Source organism: Podarcis gaigeae, assembly GCF_964106915.1.
Source record: "Podarcis gaigeae genome assembly, chromosome: 8".
NCBI classification, from domain to species: Eukaryota; Metazoa; Chordata; class Lepidosauria; order Squamata; family Lacertidae; genus Podarcis; species Podarcis gaigeae.
In genome coordinates, this window is record NC_139684.1 from 27,376,886 (window position 1) to 27,397,640 (window position 20,755).

Here is a 20,755-nt window from a genome sequence, read left to right on the forward strand (position 1 = left end):
CCCATCTGCTCCCTGCTAATTGCCTCCCACTTCCTTCGCCACTGCCCAACGGTTCCTCCAAGTGGTTTGGAAGAGAAAAAATGGCCAAGTAATTAAATTGCTCTTGACTTCAAGGCAAGAGGTGTAGCAGCTTCACTCTGGGCCAACTCTCTCTGCTGGGGGTAGCGGAGAGCAATTATATTGATGGACAGTGAAATCTTCCAAGCCGAGTGTTTACATAAAGAGGTAAGAGGCTCAGAGAATGTGGGAGTCCTTTTTGGTGGCCTGGAGGGGATGTTGATGAAGATAACTAAACAAGGGCCTAGAAGACACCAAATGGAGATTTGCCCCACCACCAGAGTCACCAACTCCTCCTCTCTCTGCTTGTTTTTTTGATCAAAGTGATGAATTCCAAGACATAAGATAAGGAGAACATAGGAGCTGGATAAGGGAAATAGCTACCATTGCTTTGCCGTTTGCCCAAATGGATGCCTAAGCCATGACCTGCTTCCTGCCTCTTGGGAAGCTGGGATCCCTGCCAGCTGGCACGATACACACTGGACCATCTTGAAAGTCCCTGTGGGCACCTGTTACTCAGCAACACCCTTAGCTCATGCCACCTTGGGGAATTCCCAAGATGCAGGAGGGTGCATTTAATTCTCTGCAGTCTGTCGGCTGCTCACAAGGTTGTCAAGCCTCTCTGCCAAATCCTGAGAGGCAGGGAAGAAAAACCAGGTTCTGTTGCCACATCTCTCTCACTGGCTATGTCCAGCGGAGGGGAGCCTTTTTTAGACCAAAAGCCACATTCTATTGTGGGCAATCTTGAGGGGGTGGCGCTTGAGAAGAACCTGCTGGATCAGGCCAATGGCTCCTCTAGTCCAGCACAAGAGCACTCTCTCTCTCCTGTGGTTTCCAGCATCTGGCATTTCTGCCTCCAACTGTGGAGGTAGAGCATAGCCATTGTCGCTAGTAGCCATGGGTAGCCCTCTCCTCCGTGAATTTGCCCAGTCCTCTTTTAAAACCATCCAAGTTGGTGGCCATCACTGCCTCCTGGTGGAGAATGTCAGTGGTACAGTCCAGAGAAGAAGAAGAAGAAGAGTTTGGATTTGATATCCCGCCTTTCACTCCCCTTCAGGAGTCTCAAAGCGGCTCACATTCTCCTTTCCCTTCCTCCCCCACAACCAACACTCTGTGAGGTGAGTGGGGCTGAGAGACTTCAGGGAAGCAGCTGCATGTGGAGGAGCAGGGAATCGAACCCAGTTCACCAGATTACTAGACTACCGCTCTTAACCACTACACCACACTGGCTCTCAGAGGCCAAAGTAGGTGAAGCAGTGGTTACAGCTCTTACCTTTTATTTATTTATTTTAACAGAACTTAATACATTGTTGGTTGTAATAAAACCTCTAGGGTTTATAGTCTAGACACGCAAAAGTCAAGATCTCTGTCTCTTTCTCTCTCTAGCTACACACACACACACACACACACACACACACACACAGCCTTTGTCACCCAACCATCCATCCCAGCTGAGAAAAAGGATCATTCCCCTGGGGCCCACTTTGGGGTGAACATGACAAGCCCTGGCATGTCCAGGGGTGGGGAATGAGCAAAGTGTGGTGGCCTTTTGAACAGCCTGAACAAAAATGCTACTAGTTCCCATTAAACCATGGCTACATGTTAGCTATGGTGTAACATGGCATGCGAAGCAGGGCAATGACTGGTGCTGAGCTGAAAAGTGTTGTGTGCCTTCTTCCCTGCCCCCCCCACCTAGAAAAAGCTTTCTTCCTATTACTGTACAGAGGAGGAGTGTATGCTCCAAAACAAGCTGCTGCGTCTGAAGGATTATAATCCTACTGTTCATCTTGTGGGTCAGTCCGTGTACTAAAATTAGGAGGCTTCTGAATGGCAGTAGTACCTCGGGTTAAGTACTTAATTCGTTCCAGAAGTCTGTTCTTAACCTGAAGCTGTTCTTAACCTGAAGCACCACTTTAGCCAATGCGGCCTCCTGCTGCCGCTGCGCCACCGGAGCACGATTTCTGTTCTCATCCTGAAGCAAAGTTCTTAACCTGAAGTACTATTTCTGGGTTAGCAGCGTCTGTAACCTGAAGCGTATGTAACCTGAAGCGTATGTAACCCAAGGTACCACTGTACAAATGTTTAGGACTTCTTCATTTAGAGATAAGGTAAGTAAGGTGACATGACCTCAGGAGGGAAGAGTGCTCTTGAGTTTGGGTCCTGCCTTCTGGTTTTCCCATTGTGGGGCATCTGGGTGGTCATAGAGAGAATACGATGATGGACAAGATGGGCCACTGGTCTGATCCAGCACGTTCTTTTTGTGGACTTACGTTCTTCTGATAGTTTATAAAATTATGAATGGCATGGAGAAAGTGGCCACAGAGAAGCTTTTCTCCATACTAGAACTTGTGGACATCTAATGAAGCTGAATGTCGGAAGATTCAGGACACATAAAGAAAGCATTTCTTCATGTTCACCTACGGAACTCACTCCCTGCAGGAGACTGTGACGGCCACCAACTGGATAGCTTTAAAAGAGTTTTAGACAAATCTATGCATGAGAGAGAGCTGTTGATAGCTACTAGCCGTGATGGCTATGCTCTGCCTCCACAGTCGGAGGCTGTGATGCTTCTGAAGAGGGCCAGCCCAAGACATTTTGGCGCCTAAGGCGAACCACAAAATGGTGTTCCCATTCCAGGGAAGATGGGGTGAGTGAAGATCTACATCAGAAACAAGGCGGGGAATAAAGATCTGCACCGGAAACAAGGGTGGGAGGAGACCAGCAGTGCCTCCTATTCACCAAGAGGCCGCTGTATATGTGGCATTGGGGTGGGGCCTGCTGAGGAGATCGCAGATCTGGTCTCTAAGGAGCATGCCACAGCAGTGACAGGATCAGGTTTAAGGTGCTGGTTTTAACCTTTAAAGCCCTATATGGCCTAGAACCCTCGTACCAATGGGACCGCCTCTCCTGGTATGTCCCACGGAGGACCTTACGGTCTTCAAACAAAAACATCTTGGAGGTCCTGGGCCACAGGGATGTTAGGCTGGCCTCAACCAGAGCCAGAGCTTTTTCAGCTGTGGCCCCGATCTGGTGGAACGCTCTGTCACAAGAGACTAGGGCCCTGTGGGACTTGACATCTTTCCGCAGGGCCTGCAAGACAGCTGTTCCACCAGGCCTTTGGCCAAGGCACAGTCTGACCTCCTCCTTTGGTATTCCTCACAGAACTCTAGCCCAATGGTTGCCATTAATTTGATTTTGAATTGATTTTAGAATGAATTAATTTTAGAATGCTGTATTACTTTTATTGTTGTTAGCTGCTCTGAGTCCGGCTTTGGCTGGGGAGGGTGGGATATAAATAAAAAATTATTATTATTATTATTATTATTATTATTATTATTATTATTATTAGCATCAGACGATGCATTCCTTGGAGGCCAGATCTGTTGCCTCTGTGGATTCTGCTGCCTGAGGCAGTCACCTCACCTTACCTCATGGGTAGGCCAGACCTGCTTCTGAATAACATTTGCTGGAAGACACAGGGAGAGTGTTCTGGCTCTCAGGATCTGCTTGTGGGTTTCCCATTGGGGCATCTGGTCAGCTACTGTAAGAAGAGGAAGCAGGACTAGATAGCCCCCCTTTGGCCTGATCCAGCAGGCTCTTCTTCTGTTCATACTGTCCATCTGCCAAACATGGCTGTGCTACTTTTTATCTAGGGGGGGGGGGGGGAGGAGAGACGCACACTACTTTGGGAAGCGGAAAGTGCAGAGGCTCCCCATCCCCACCCCTGAGCGTGCTGATAACCAGAGCATTAATGCTGCAAGGCCAATTCTTCCCGTTCCGCACTAGCAAATTGCACCAGCTGAGCTGCTCCAGCAGAGCTTTTTGCTCTGCTCCCAATCAGCACCAAATGCAGCAACTCAGCAAGATTTTCCCATTATGCTTCAGCAGGGACTTTGGCACCTGGATGACTCAGCGGACAGGCCCCTGGCGACTCTGGAGCCAGGGAACATTTGGCGTTCTCACACAGCTGCACGCACGCACAGACACAGTCACCCGCTGCCTTTTAAGGGGCACAGCCACTGCAAATATTTGGAGGATCAGGTGAGCTTGTGAGGGGTGTAGGGGGGTCCTAGCTCAACTGCTGGCGGGGACGTGCTCTATTGCTCGGGTCCTGCTTGAGTTTCCCATAGAGTGGCTACTGTGGGAACAGGGCACTGGGCAAGGTGGGCCACTGGCCTGATCCAGCAGAGTCTTCTTATATTCTAATGAGAGCATCAGTTTTGCATGCAGAAGGTCCCAAGTTCAATATCCGGCACTTCGCATTAAAAGCCATCTCATGATGGGAAAGACGCTTCTCTGCTTGAGACTCCGGAGAGGTGATAGCTCTCAGAGTAGATAATACTGAGCAAGATGGATCAACGGCCTGACCTAGTATAATTCAGGTTCCTTTGCTCTCCTTATGTTAGTTACCTGCAGTGCTATTTTTTTCTAGAATAAGAGGTGCCGGAACTCACCATGAACTTCTGCTTTGTTCTCTTAGAATGGCAATGGCATCCAGTGAAGAAAATGCTCTGCATTTAATTAATTTAATTCAGGGGCAGAACATCTGTGGTTCTCCATATGTTGTTGGACTCAGACCCCCAACACAAATAGTCAGTGGTCAGAGACAATGGGAGTTGGAGTCCAACATTATCTGGAGGGGCACATGTCCCCATACCCCCCCCCCCCCCGATTTAGCTGCCTCCCTAATTTTTGTGCATTGGAAAGCTTTGCAATTGTGCCTTCAAAGAAACTCACACCCATCTCTGACTCCCTCCCTTTGAGTAATTCCACCCATGGGATCTGACCCAGTATTTCTTTAAATTTGCTGAAATCAGCTTTCCTGGGTACACAGCTGACTACACTCAGCTTTCCCATTTCTCCGTATCACGATTCCCAAGATGAACCGAGTCATTTCCACCCCAAATCCCCAGTATCTCATCTCACTTATCAGATTGTTTGTTAATTTTATTTACAAGATTTATTTCCTGCCTTTCATCTTAGGGCAGATCAGATAGGAAGCTGGTGACGCCCAGTAAGGCCATTCAACGCCTTCCCCCCAATAAAATATATGAGGGGGGCTGGGCCCCCTCAAAGTTGATGGGCATTGCCATTCAAATGGTGTGCATGCACTGTGTCATGTGACTGATTATGCGGGGCGGGGTTTACCGGCCCTCCCATATTTTATTCAAGTTGGCACCTCTGAGACCAGTGGTCCATTTAGGTCTGTGTTGTATACCCCAGTACTCCTTAACCTTTCTAGATCTGAACCCACCTCAAACCCAAACCACAGAGCCTAGGACTTGCTGATCAGAAGCCTAGGACTTGCCAATCAGAAGGTCAGTGGTTCGAATCCCCACGACAGGGTAAGCTCCCGTTGCTCGGTCCCTGCTCCTGCCAACCTAGCAGTTTGAAAGCACGTCAAAGTGCAAGTAGATAAATAGGTACTGCTCTGGCGGGAAGGTAAATGACATTTCCGTGCACTGCTCTGGTTCGCCAGAAGCGGCTTAGTCATGCTGGCCACATGACCCAGAAGCTGTACGTCGGCTCCCTCGGCCAATAAAGTGAGATGAGCGCCGCAAGCCCAGAGTCGGCCACGACTGGACCTAATGGTCAGGGGTCCCTTTACCTTTATCTTAAGTTTGGGAAATACTGATTAAAATGCAATCACAAGTCCTTGGTTTGAATCTTGACACTCTTATGAGAACTGCCTCCCCACTGCAATGTAATACAGGACAACAGCATTAGTCTCCCTTCCAGGATTGTTATTAAGTTTTATTTTGATAATTTTATGTGAGCATGCTAAAGCACTGGATCATGGGCAGCCAACCTAGTCCTCTCCAGATGTTGATGGACTGTAGTTGCATTACCCTGAACAGCTAGGGCTGACTGGAACTGGAATCCAACATCTGGAGAAGAGCAGGTTGTCTGTCCCTGCAGTACAATAAATGCTAAATATAATAGCAACAGCAATGAATAAAAATGACAGGTCAAATAAGTCCCTGAAAACCCAAGCAGTTAACTGATTTTTTTTTAAAGTCATTATCTCAGTCTACAAACATGCCCAAGTTATTCCTAATTAAACAAATTCACTCATAACAGAAAGAGAGGTCTGGTGCCAGCAAAATTGGCATAGAGGAGATCTAGGCATTGGACTCAAAATGAGCAACAGCTTTCAAAATGTCAGAGACAGAAGACTCCACAGGGAGGAAGGAAAGGGAGAGATTCATGCACCCACATACTTTACTCATCAGGATTTTAGTGTGCATTTTGGTAAGCATTCTTTGGCGAATAATCACATTTTCCCCCAATCAACTTCCCCTACACAATTTTGTACATTCTTTTCTTACTAATGTGTGAATTTTTAGACACACTTCCCCCTAGCATGCCCATAAGTTGAAGAACTGCAATGCAAAGTGTAAATTTCGAAGAACTGCTGCGTTCCAATCCATCTCTTGTTTCCTCAGCTGTGATTTAGGTAGGTCTTCATTTAAATGTGAACCAAACTTAAGTCTCTCCCACATACCTATGGGTGGAACACAGGAAGCTGCCTTATACTGAGTCAAATCACTGGTCCATTGAGCTCATCATAGACTGCAATGACTGGCAGGATTTTAAGCAAGAGTCTCTCCCAACCCTACCTGGATATGTCATTGGGGACTGAACCAAGGACCTTCTGCTTGCAAGGCAGATGCTGTGCTATTTCGCTATGGTGGTGGTGGGGAAGATAAATTATCCAAGATTCTAAGGACTCTTCTTTGCCAGACGCAGAAGCCCTCGCTCGCTCTCTTTCCCTGCCTCCCTAGCAGATATCCATAGGTACACTGATGTACTCGATCCATCAATGCTGATGCATCCCAATAACACTCTGCCAAGTAGCCCACCCACGTACCTGGAAAGCACCCACCCATCGCAGTCAGCATTCCCAGGGCTCTTCATCTCAGAAATATCTCTGCTGCCCAGCTGCAAGCTCTGCCGAGTCAGAGTTTCCTGAATCAATGCAATCAACTGAACTGCGGAGGCTCTTTTCATGTTTCATGAAACCTGGTAGCCAAAGCCTGGAGAAAAGCCTTATTGGCTCAGGATGTCACCTGCTTTGCATTCAAGAAGGCCTAGATTCAATCCCTGGCATTGCCAAAGATCTCTCCAGCTGAAAAGCTAATCCAGCTCATCTCCCCCCCCCCTTTCTGATTTATTAAGATGGCAGGGGATACCCACTGGTTGGAGATGATGGGAGTGGCAGTCCGATGGCATGTGGAGGTTCCCCATGTTCCCCATGCCTAAGTAGAAAACCTAAGAACAACCAGCTGAATCAGGCCTGTTGTCTACACTGGTAGCAGCTCTCTAGGGTCTTGGGCAGCGGTCTTTATTTGGAGAGGTTGAGGGTGTTCTGCATGCAAAGCACAACTGAGCATTGGACCTCCCCCAACTGCCTTTGCAATTGCATTTCGCCTGCTGCTCAGGGTCTCCAGCCCTTTCACCCCAGGAGTCCCATGCTGGAAAACCTCATTCCTCAGGTTTGGCAGAGGATCTTGGAGGACGCCCTCTGCGCTGCTCAAAGGCTACGGGAGCCTCTCATTCTTATGCTGCCTGACAGCCAGCTGCCAGCCTTTTCAGCTATTCATTTCTTGAAATATATATTTAATCAGAGGCACCACGGTCCTTTAATTTGCTCAGCCGGGGAGAGAGAGAGTGTCCTTGCCTGCGGGGAAATCTTTCAGTGAGTTCACAGTGACTCAAGCACTTCTTCACGGAGGCAGCCGGCCGGCTGCTGTCGCCCAGAGACAAAAGCCTTCAAAAGTGCTCACGTCTTTGCCAAACACCAGAACCTCGGATAATTTGCCAGTTCTGAGGGTGAAAGAGCTCTCTTCCTTTCCACCACCCTTGGCCTCCTCTGCATTTCTCCAGCTGATAAGGGGTGGGGGAGAAAGGAGGGTCCCGTCCCCCCACCACTGCACAAGGGCAATAAGATGGCATTGGTGGTGGCAGTTATAGTGACATAGCTTGCTAAGACACTAGGCAGGCTTAGACGGAGAGATTCTGCACCCATGCAAATGGACTCGAAGGGGTTAAAGACTGTTTTGTCTTAGCTGACTTGGGAGTAGAACCCAGGGTCGCCAAATGAAACTGAATGGCAGTCGAGCCAAGATGGATAAATGTAAGAACTTCTTCCTGCAAGGTGTTAATTAACTTATGGAACTCACCTGGGAAGGTAAGCCCATCTAGGAGAAGGAAAACTCTGATCCTAAACCTTCGCTGCCTTGTGGAACATCTTTGGGAGAAGAAAAAGCTATGGGGTGAAGCCTACACAAATCCAGAGTGGAGCCCCTAAGAGGGTTGGATGGCACCTTGTATGCCTCCTTCTGGCAACTCCTGCAGCCAAGCTGGCACCCAGATATATTGCTTGGCTCTCCTTTGGACCACATCAATGAGGCCGAGAGGGGGGTTGTCATCTGGGCAGCCCAGGACCTCCATACACATTGCCTAGGCTTGCGCCCAAGGGATTTCACCTTGGTGCTGCTAAGACAGTGGTTTGACCTGACTGCTGGAAGCGAACTCCATTGTCTGTTGAGACAGATAGATATCAACAAAAACTCACTGCCACATGACATTATAGCTACTAGCTTAGATTTGCTTGTTTATTTCAACAAATTATGCTAGTAGACGTTTTGTAAGGAGGAATATTGCAAAGAAGAGAAAGAAGAGAGAGATTAGTTATGATATTTAAATGTAATAGTGAAAGTAAGAAATGTAAATTAAGTGGAAAAGATTAGAAAATTTTCAGATGTGATTGATGGAAGTCAAAAAAATTGTATAAGATATAAAAGCATGTTTAATAATTGTTGAAAATGATATGTTAAAAAACTAATAAAAATATTTTTAAAGATTTGCTTGTTTATTTAGTCTATTTACATCCCACCCTTCCTGCTAATGGAGCCCAAGGCAAACAACACAGCATTGAACAATCCCATTCAAAACATAATTATGTATATATGTTGCCTATAAGTGATTATGATAAAATAAAAACCTCAGGGGATGGGTGTATCCTTACCCATTAGCCGTTATAATCAAGCATAATTTCCATATTCACAAGCAAAACAGACACTAAACATCTGATGCCAGAGACAAACCTTCCAACTTGGCCATGCCAAAGGCTTTCTGTCCAGCATCTGGTTCTGGGTTTCAGCTCATGCAGGGCCTCAAATCACCTTCCTTGCTATGTCTCGCCTTTGAAATGTGTGCAAGAAAAGATATTGCAAGGAGCTGATTTAGGCTATGTTGCACTGGACTCTGCACCAGAGCACCCCTTCCCTGAAAAACAGTTTTATTTATTTACTTATTTGCTATTTTAGATTTCCTTATTTGCTATTTTAGTAGATGATACTCAGCTTTTCTCAAAGTCAAAGCCACTTGCAAATTAACAACAGGAAAACACAACCGGCAGCGCAAAGGGCAGTGCAGTTGAATGACCACATCGTTGAATGACCAAGAAACAGAACCCAGGGCAAGAGTGAGCAGGGTGAATTCCTAATAAACAAACACACTCCTTGGCATCAAGTCAAACTATTGGCCCATCCTCCCCAGTACTGTCTGTTTTGATTGGCAGGTAGGGGACTACCTACACCCTACATATCAAGCACACTTGCAACACTCTTGCACACAATCATGGCTTCCCCCTCAAAGAATCCTGGGAATGTAAGTTTGTTAAGGGTGCTGGGGATTGTATTCTGTTACAGTTCTTTGGACTGCTGAAGTGATAGGAATGTGCTTTAAATGCATCACCGAACTCTTCAAGATCTGAGGCAAGGAGCTTTCAGCTCAGCCTATGAACTGAGAATGCTTATGTATTCCCTGTTCATTTATCTGCAATATCCTGTCTCTTTTCTATTATTATTTTTTAAATATTTCATAGAACCATAGAATTGTAGAGATGGAAGGGACCCAAAGCCTCATCCAGTCCAACCCTCTTGCAGTTATTTATTTATTTTAATTAAAAAACCAATGGTGTCACAGGCTAGCCATGTTAGCCTGTTACATCAAAACTCACAAAGGACTGTATTCAAAGGACTGTCCTACTCAGAGTAGATCCACTGAAATTAATGAACATGATTAACCCAGGTCCCTTGATTTCTATAGATTTGCTCTGAATAAAGATTAGTTGATACAACCCAAACAGTCTTGTGCCATCTAAGCAAAATAAGGCTTGCATCCAGCTAAGTCCTATTGAGAGAAGACTCATGGAAATTAATGAACCTAAGTGAGTGGCCATCTGCTCATCTCTGTCCTATACAATTCTCAGTATTTCAGCTATCCGCTCATTGTTATGGGAGAACACTCAAGTTCTGTCGCTCCATTAAAAAAAGAGAAAAATGCATTCATTAATGCCCCAATTGCATGCTGGAACATAGCAGGCTAAGAGAAACAAATTAAATTATTAAAGGCTCACATAAGTCCAAAGCTGTCATATGCTCCATCCACATCTCTGCATGGTTTACTACTCAGGCTGCAACTCTTCCTTTGCACCCATGCTGGGGGTGAGGATGAATCTGCTTCTCTTCTGTAGGACATGAGACTGAATGATCCAGCTATTCCCCTGATGCGGAGATGCAGCAGAATTATCCACCCTCACGGGTGTGTGTGTGCCTGCTTCCTCTCTGCACGAGTCACCGCTCTGGGCTTGCTTGCTTCTAGCCAAGAGGCATTTCCAGGTCAGCGACTCGTGCAGAAAAATAGAAGGCAGGCTCCTGTGAGGTTGGGTATTTCTTTCTCTCTCAAAGCAAAACCTTCAGGGGTGCAGAAGGAAGGGGTGCCTCCCCTTTTAATTCAGGAAACAGCAGGCATCGGTTGTATCAAGATTGGCCAACACTGCATTGCTTAATATAAATTAGCCAAGCCAATGCATCTTTTAAGACTGTAACCCTCAACATTCCAGGAGCTCCTGTCCTATCACTCCGTTGGCCTTCTTCATCTTTTGGGGCATGCATGGATAGCTCAATCAGTAGAGCACGAGACTCTTAATCTCAGAGCCATGGGTTTGAGCCCCATGCTGGGCAAAATATTCCTGCATTGCAGGGGGTTGGGCCAAATGGCCCCTTTGGTCCCTTCCAACTCTACATTTTATGATCACGGTAAATTCCACCACCATTACTACCTCCTCTTGCATGACACACATTCCTAAATTATTCAAGTGATCCCCCAAGAGTGCACACTGACGTGACAGCGGCAGCAGCAGCAACAGCATCCAACTGACACAGGCGGTGCCAACCAGAAAACGCAAAACCAGCCGCTTCCTGCCATGCATTAGCAACGTTGGAGGTTGCTGAAGTCAGAGTCGGGGAGGAGGTGAAAAGCTTGGTATGTTAGGCAGGAAGTTGAGTAAGAGTGAGGTGGGTGGGGGAACTCAGCCTTGTAATTTTCAGGAAGGGGTTATGGGCAAAGCAAGCCAGAAAGCAGAGATTATGGGGATGGAGGAGAAGGAGCCTCTTGGCAAATATTTCTATGCACAGCAACATCTTTGTGATTCAGTTTTCATGGCACAGAACATGCAAAGTAAAACGATGACTCACCCACCTGCTCACAAGTATTTTTATTAGCATGAATGGCTGGTTTTAAAGGTTTTATTTTTTAAAAGAAAAACATGGTTGCCTGGGGGCTCTTGTTAACTCACCATAGGCGATTAGGCAGGTGGTGGTTTACAAACCTGCCTAGAGCTGCTCTCTAGATTGGGTTATTTCGCCTTCAGACACGAGGTTGAATATGTACCCAAGCAGCCCTGCAGCCTAACGCTCGTTTTGTCCCTTTCTGTACAGAGCAATTCCTCTATGAGGAAAGATTACAACACTTTGGTCAGAAAAAGTAGAGGGGCATGTAGAAAATAATCTGTAGGAGAAAGCAGATAGAAAGAAACTTCTCTCTTTATATCAGTACTAGGTGCTGGGGGCACCCAAATGAAGCTGAATGTCTGAAGATTGAGGATGAGGAAAAGGAAGATCTTCTTCACGTCGCATGTAATTAAATTATGGAATTTCCTAGCACCAGTGGCGTAGCATGGGTTGTCAGCACCCGGGGCAAGGCAAGTAATATGCGCCCCCTAACCCGTGGATTTTAGTAGGGGCAGAGAGCTGCGAGTGCGAGCGCCCCCCCAGATGTTGCGCCCGGTGCGGACGGCCCCCCCTGCACCCCCCACGCGACGCCACTGCCTAGCACAAGTGGTAACGATGGCTGCCAACTGAGACAGCTTTAAAAGGGGATTAGAGAAACACACCAAGGAGGATAAGGCTGTCCGTAATACTAGTCAAATGGCTGCATGTAGCCTCCAGTATCAGAGAAGGTACAGGCCTCTGAATACCAGTTGGTGAGGAGTGCTGTTGAACTTGTAACCAGCTTGTGGGCTTCCCATTGAGGCATCTGGCTTACCACTGTGAGAACAGGACATTAAGGGCTAGATGAGCCTATGGTTTGATCCAGCTGTTGAAATATTGATGGTAAGGTTTTTGGGGCAGGGACCTGACTTGTTTACGGCATGCTGAGAGGCGTCACACACATTGAAGGACGTTGTGTGGCAAGGGGATGGCAGACCCTACAATCAGCAGGTGAAGTCTTCTTGGTGGTACTGCCACCAGGGCCTGCCTGGTTGGCACTGACCCATGGCAGGGCCTTTTCAGCGGTGATTCCTCATCTGTAGAATGTCCTCCCTGGTGAGGCGCACCTGGCTCCGTCACTACTGTACTATCTTTTCATTATTAGCCAGGCATTAGGTGGCTGAAGAAATACCATAGAATCATATATTGTTCCAGGCAACCCTGTGATCATGGGACGGAACAATGCTTCTAATTGAAATTGCTCTTAGAATGCTTTTAACTGTAACTGCTTTCAGGTGTTTCAAAGTTTTAATTGTTTTTAGAATGTCTTGATCTGTTTTAGAAAGCTTTCGTTTTGCTTTTTACATTGTATATCTGTTTGTCGCCCTGGGGTCCTTGGGAAGGAAGGATGGGGTATAAACAAGCAAATAAGTAAATATAAAGAAATAGGCTAACTATTATGATGCCTTAAAAACAAACAAAAACAACTCAGTTGTTGCAGGCCTAGCCAGATTCCCCTTGGTTGCTTCTTGCACTGCTCCAGAAATGCTCCTCTCTTTACATCTTCTCCATGTTGGGAAAGGACCGTAGCTCAGCAGTAGAGACTCTGCTTTGCATGCAAAAAGTCCCAGGTTCAATCCCCAATGGCACCAGCAGGTAGAGCTGGGAGAGACCTCCTGCCTGAAACCCTGGACAGCCATTGCTGCCAGTCAGTGTAGACAATACTGATGGAGATAGTGGTCTGACTCAGTATAAGGCAACTTCCTATGATGTGAGTTACCAAGATGGGTTGGGGAGAGGCGGTGCACAATAGCAGATGGCTGAAGCAGCAAAAAGAACCGTGGCTCACCGTGGCTGAAGCTTCTGTGAGAGAGCTCATAGAAGCTACAATCAATGGGCAAGCTTCAGAAGGGCCACTGGACTTCTCGCTCAGCCACCTTCAAATTTCTGAATCCTCTGCCAGCTAGGAAAAGCTGCCAGATTCTTTACATTCACGCACAGAGGTATATCCTGGAGAGCACCTCTCGAATTATTATAGAATTGGCAGGGACCCAAAGGGTCATATAGTACAACCCCCTATTATGTTGTATTTAAAAGAAGTAACCACAGGTTCTTAAACCTATACTGTATACCATCTTTAAGAGGTCTGGCGTTTTAATTTTGAATATATCCAAGACCCTCTGCGGACACGTCGCATTTTCCCTCCTGGCATCTAAGACACACTACCTTCCGAAGGCGTTATGAAACACCGCCACACACTCTCTTTATGAACTAATACCTCCCTGCCAAGTCTGATCCACTCTGATCCATTCCATATCTCAGCTTTCACCAACCAAGGTTGTTGATTGGGTTATCATGCTGACACCCTATAGCACCTCTTTTGAGGGAGCTGCCAATATGCCACTGGGTACTAAATGCTAAAAGGTTTTGCTTTTAGCATTTAAAGCACTAAACAGCTTGGGGCCAGGTTACCCAAGGGAGCACCTCGCCCTACGTATCTATGCCTGGCATCTGCACTCCCCCGATGGGGCACTGCTGAGAGTAGGTCATGCTTCAGAGGTGGTGTGCTTAGCTTGCACTAGAAACTGGGTTTTTAGCGTTGCAGTCCTAGCCCTCTGGAATCAATAACCAGATAAAATTAAGCACATTGCTGAGCACCATGATGTCTCGGCACCTTAAAGACATTTTTATTCAGGAAAGCTTTCCCTGGTGGGTGACCCAGTCACTTATGGACTATTGATTGTATATTTGCAGATATGGTTTTATGCTTCCTAGAATTTTTAAGGTACAGTTTTATTGTTTCTAGACTTTTGCAGAAATTATCTTACTGCTCTTAGTAACCTGCCCTTACGTTTTATCCTTTCTGTTATTTTGCACACCTCTTTGGGAAGCTGTTTATAAATCTGTTAAACAAACAAGTAAATCAATACCTGGCAATCCCTCAGAAGTTTTGGACTACACTCCAGCTGTGGTGGATGGCTGATGGCCATTGTAGTCCAAAACATCAGGAGGGCACCAGCTTGGCAAAAGCTGCTGTACTCCTTCAGAGGCCAACCAGATGGAACAAAGGCATTTGAGAGCAATGCTGGATGGCAATACACAAAACCATGTTTTAGGAAATAATGTTGTGGCCACATCCAACATTTCTACTTTCTAGAGGTAAATCAAATCTGGTTGCTGTTATTTGGGCTGAGCTCAAGCAAGTCACCCAGTAGCAATCTCTCTCTTTTCTTAAAATCCTTTAAAAAAGAAAACCCTACAAAACAAAACAAATCCTAGCCAGGCAGCCGTCACCCCATTTAGCCACCAGGAATCCTAAAGAGGTCAGGTTACAAGCCTCTGAGATGCCGCGCCCCTACAAAGGTATTGCAGAATTGCATTCGGCTTCCTACAAGAGACAAACAGGTCGCCCATCCACCCCACCATCGCACTCCCTTTGGGCGATCGGAAGAGGAAAGCTGAGCTTCTTCAGGCATTTTCGAAGAAGAAAATGCAAGTTACGAAAACCTAGCACCCAGAGGCAAAACCGAGGATCCCACCCTCCTCTCTGTTTTATTACCTCCGGCTGACTCTGTGCTGAGGCACTGCAGCTGGCATTTGGGAGAAGGTGACAGATCTCATGGGCAGATCACAACACGCGCAAACAATGACCGTGCTGCCAGCCTGCAGCATTTACAGATCTGGAAGTCTAACAGCCAGAAAGCAAAGCAGGGGATCACAGAAGAACTCGCTGATCCCACTAGGGGAAAAAAGAAGAAGCTAAATAGCTTCTTTGTGTGGCACCCTAAATCCCAAGCACCCTCAACTTCCTGTCAAGGGCGCCTGTGCCTCCACTAAACCAGAAGCACAAAATGCTCGTCCCCGGACAGACCCCACTGCAAAGCATTAAGACCGCCCCCCTTCCTCTCCACAATTGCAAACAGCCTCCCCCCTCACCATGCACAGACCCCCAGTGCACCCGCCCGTTGAGTCCCCCGCACCTGCAAGAACAACAGCAGCAGCAGCAGCTCAGCAGCAGCAAAGGCACCTCCGCCAGCTTACACCATCTTCGTCCTCGTGGAAGAGGAACTCGCCCCCGGAGCTCCTCATTGGCCCCCGGGCGACGTCAATCGGTCGCATGCAAATCACCGGGGCCCCGCGCGGCGGCGATTGGCTGACTGGGAAGCGCCTCCTGGTAACCGGCAGGCTGCGCAACCAAAGCCAGGCGCCTCGCCTGCATCCCCTCCGCATCAGCATCTTTCCCCAGGCTGGGTACCCATTTGGTACCCAGGTAGTGCCCTGGCTTGCAGCATCCCTCCTCCGCCTGGAGCATCTTTCCTTGGGGATGCTGCGTTTGTGCCCTACTGTAGTCCTGTGCACGTTTATCTTGGGGGTAAGCCCCCACTTCTCTAAGTGGGACTTTCAGAATCGTAGAATCAGAATAGCAGAGTTGGAAGAGACCCAAGGGCCATCTAGTCTAACCCCCTGTAATGCAAGAATTTCAATGCAAGGCTTTCAAGTAAACATGCTGTGGGTCGAACACATTGCACAGGTTAACCTGTGGTATTCAGCACCATGAGATGTGGCAAAGGCTACTGACTCATATAGTTTTATTGCTGGACTGGTGGACCTCCATACCTTACCCTTTCATCATCACTGACTATTCACCATGCTGGCTGGGGCTAATGGGACAGCATCTGGAGCACCATGCTGTCCCTGCATTACACAAAGTTACAGACAGAGGTCTGTCTATGGAACCTGCAGTCCAGAGGCACTATGCCACTGAATAACAAATCTTAGAGCCATGAAAATGGGCATGTGTACAGACACCTCAGGGGCATCTGGTTGGCCACTGCAAGGGGAACAGATGGAAGACTAGGCAGGCATTAAGTCTGATCCAGCAGATCTCTCCCTCTGCAATCCTGTGTACACTTACCTAGGAGTAAGCGCAACTGAGCAGCACGGTGCAGGAGTGCCAACTTGGCCCTGCGACCGAGGGTGCCATGCAGTGTGCATAGCCCTGGCACCAAAATTTGTGGTTGCCCACAATTCTTCATGGAGAATTTTGTGCATGCTCGGGCACTCAGGGCCTCAAAGAGTTGGCACCTATGGCACAGTCGAACACATCCTTACATGTAAACAGGCAGAATATTGGCTTGGAATCTTGTGCAAAATGACTAGAGAGGGGTAGTTACATTAGTCTATTGCAATGAAATTAGCAGAGAGTTTAGTGAAACCTTAAAGGCTAACAAATCTTATTGCAGTGTAAGCTTGGTGTTTGAAGCATAATCCTTAGATGCACACAGTCATAGAAATGAAATAAAATACAGATAGGGTAGATTCAATAAGAGTTAAAATGTAGCAACATAAATGTGTGTGTATGGGTAATGATAAAGTAATTAGGTAACTTGTGTGTGCTTTTAATTAACATATCTAGTGTGAAAGGAAGCCATTGTCTCTATTCAGGCCAAATGAAGAGAATTAAAGCTTCATGATGAACTGTAATTGCTCCCTGGGAGTAAGCTCCCCTGAACACAGTGGGACTTCCTATATACACTTACCAGAAGGATTGGGCTGCAATTCTATGCACTTTCCTGGAAATGAGACTCACTGAGAACTACATAATAAATAATTATACATGCATAGGGTCATCTGCAGTTTTATTACCCACTTTCTGAGAACAAACTCCATTGAGCACATTGGGACTTATTTCTACACACACTCCTATGGGCCTTCTGAATTGTCTTTTTCACGTATCTTCCTTTAACTGATATGGAAACCTGAGTTCACCATAAGGTAGGTATTTCAGTGCAGAAGGCCCAGTCATCCGGTATCCTGTTCTCTGGGAAGCTCATGAAGAGTGGTGTCACTGTATTTAATTTGCACTTAACCTCTGCATCTTTAACGACAGCCAAGCACACAGAAAACTAGTAACTGAAGCTTTTCTATCTTATTTTCTCAGTTTCAATGAGTTAAAAAAAGCTTCATTACAATGCCGGTCTATTTCCATCAGCATGGGCAACAGTCAGATAAGAAAGGAGCGGTAGGCCAGCAACATTTAATGGGTTGCAGGTTACCCGCCTCTGTCCTAGAGTTTGTTGCTGAGCAAATGTTTGGATTATAAAGTGTGGTAAAAGGAGATTTTCTTCCCCATATTCCCATAATCAGGACTCACCCTACATTTGTAAACTGCTTTGAAGTTTGTTTTTTTGTCAATAGGTGTATAAATTGTAAGGAAATAAACTGGAAGAGTGTTCAGGAACTGAAATAAACATTGATTCACAGAATATCACCTAAGAAACATAAGGGATTCACTTCTACAAGATGTGGTGATGATTGTTGCACATCTGCACACTCCTGTCAATGCACACAGTACTTTACAAAGGACAAGAGGGCAATCCCCACCCCAGGAGCTGCAGTATGAAATGCATGGTGATGAATGCTGGTGATGTTGTGCTTTTAAATGATTCAATATATATTAATGGAAGATAACAGTGTTGAGCTATGACAGCTAAATAGATTCTCCAATAAAGGGCCACAACTGAATAGTATTGGTGTAGCATGTGGGTGAAGAGACTAAGCCCCCAATTTAAATCTTGCCTCTCCCCGGTAGAGGACACTTATCTAGTTTGCAACTCTGGACAATACCGAGTGTGGACAATACTGAGCTAGATAAACCATTGGTCAGACTCGGTATAAGGCAGCTTCCTATTTCCTTTCTCCGTAGTCATCGATAGGCCTCACAACCTCTCAGCCTTGCCTACCTCACAGGGTTGTCGTGAAGGGAAAATGACAGTGGCACAGGCTAACTTTGCGCGCCTCCTTTAGCTTCTTTGCTGAAAGTCTGAGATACACGTATAAATGGGATAAATACATAATATTGGAATTAAAGGAAATTGCACCAGTTTTTAAAATAGCTGGGAGGGAGGTGGGGAAAGGAATAAAGCTTCCAATTGTAAAATTCGCTGCTTCTCAGGCTGTTTATTTATATCAAAGTAATTGTTGCTAAATTGCACAGGGAGCAGGGACAGGATAAGAATAATTTGTGATTCCATTCTCTTAAGCTATATAGTGCAGCTAAAATTTGAATTTTCTTTTTCCCCCGCGCGTGAGGTTTCCGGCCCGCTCGAGGCCTCGCCCCTTTTCTCCGTTGCCGCGGCAACGCCTATGCTACTACAACGGCCGCCACGCCGGCTCGGGCCGTGCCATTTAGCAACGTTCGGTGGGGAGGGTAGGTGGCGGAAGAGGAACGCAAGGAGACAAAGAGAGGGAAGGCGGGAAGACAGGCAGAGGAGAATAAGCCCTATAAGGAGATGGAACGATACTGGGCGAAGGGCAGTGGCGAAAGGCAACGTTTGGCCTCTGGTGACGAATGGTTGCTCTGTTCCCCCTCCAACCAATAGGCGAGTGGTTCGGCCCGGACAAGATGGCGGCGGCTGCGCGCCCAAAGAAGGAGAGCATGAAAGCGGCAGGTAACGGGAGGTGGGAGAAAGTGGGGCGAGCACCCCGTCCCATTGAGAGAGGCGATGAAAAGCCGCCCGCTGATTGGCTGTCCGGCTTCCCCGTATAGCTTTAGGGGTGCACTTTGATTTGCCCCTTTCCCATTGGGGAAAAACAGAGGAGCCCGCTGATTGGCTAGCAGATTCCTTTCACACACCCCCCCAACTCGTGAACTGTGCCGCCAACTGCCTCTGCCCCTCCCTTATTCTTCCGCTAGGTTCTAGAAGGTTCCATTGGCTCCTCTCCCTGCAACTTGGCCTCTCTTGACATATTAAATGCTGTAAATATATAAGGTGGTTTGTTTTTTAATCACACACCAGTGCCCTCAAGAAGCTTCACAGACAAACTGCTGAAATAATTTGATAATTTCCATGGAACACCCCCAGATTATATTATTATTATTACTGTATTATTAATAATAATTATCACCATATACTATAATAGCTCTGTGACCCCTTGGCCTGCATAGCCGGCAGCCCCTCTCCCCTTTTTTGAATGCCTTCCGTTGTGGATGGAGGTTTAACTCAGCCTCCTCTCCACTCCTCCTTGGGAGCCCTCTGGGCATCCGCCTCCATCGCTCCAAAGAGAAGTGCCTCCTTGTGCCTCTCCACAGGGGCCTGGGAAGAAGATGCCCCCAGCCTTAAGCAGCCTGACAGAGATTGACCAAAGATGAACATGAAGCCAGCTCCTTAACTTGGGAGGCAGCAGTGGGCACCGCTCGGCCTGCATGGCGGAAAGGCTCCGCTTCTGAGCTGGGCACTCGCCTCCTAGGCAGGCGTTGCACACAGCATGCACAAGAAAGCCCAACATACTGCCTGCCTGCCCGGCCTCCCACTTGCCTGCCCGTTCTCCACAACAAGGGCTGGCTGCCAGGGCTCCCTCAGTCACCCACTTGCTTGCATACTCCAAAGCAGCCTCGGTTCCTGGCAACTGGCACCCCCTGGCAAGCCCGAGAGGCACCATTGGCCCTGGGAGCTTGTAGCCAAGGCTTCTGCAACAAACAGCTGCACAAACCTTGGGGAGGCAGAGATGCAAAAGGGTATCCGAGGAGGGAGGAAAGAGGGACGGAGGCCGGTGTTGCCCACGGCACCCTTCACTATCCTTCAAGGCACCCGGGGTGCCACGGCACACTGGTTGAAAACCCCTGCCCTATACCATCGTACAAACTTAAAAAGAAAATACCCCACCCTGGCCAGGAAGATAAAGTTAAGGCAGTACATCAAAATAATACAAGTTCCTAAGCCAGGTAACCATTTATAGAGAAGGCAACATATATATATATATAGTTTATGCTAACCAAAAAGTTTCATAATGTGAAGGGAGTGCTATATTTTTCATTTTTGGCTGTGTATAAATGTAATAAAGCTGTACCAATTAGTTGTGGAGGAGTCTTTATGTGCCAAACCTTGTGCTGGTTTTATTATATTATTTCCCACAAGTGCTGTTTGCCACGAGAGCACAAACAAAGGAAAGTTTTTTTTTTTTTTAAAAAAAATACTAGTGTTCTGAAAACTTGGTTTTATTGATTTGTGAATGGTACCTCTTCTTCAGTTCAGATCTGTTGAACATAATAATAAGGATGTGTGGGAGAAAATGGGTGCTTGGCTAGGTTAGTACAATCATACCTCGGATTGAAGTAGCTTCAGGATAAGTATTTT

General features: G+C 46.9%; 1 protein-coding gene across 4 annotated transcripts in view; it reads right to left on the reverse strand.

Moving 5' to 3' along the window:
- KCNAB2 (potassium voltage-gated channel subfamily A regulatory beta subunit 2) overlaps positions 1-15,692 on the reverse strand; it is a 384,406-nt gene extending 368,714 nt beyond the window's left edge. For all 4 annotated transcript variants that reach the window (XM_083752736.1, XM_083752734.1, XM_083752735.1 and 1 more), the window contains exon 1: positions 15,599-15,692. The gene's annotated coding sequence lies outside the window, so the exon portion shown is untranslated. The remainder of the gene's footprint in view (positions 1-15,598) is intronic.
- Between the last annotated feature and the right edge of the window lie 5,063 nt (positions 15,693-20,755).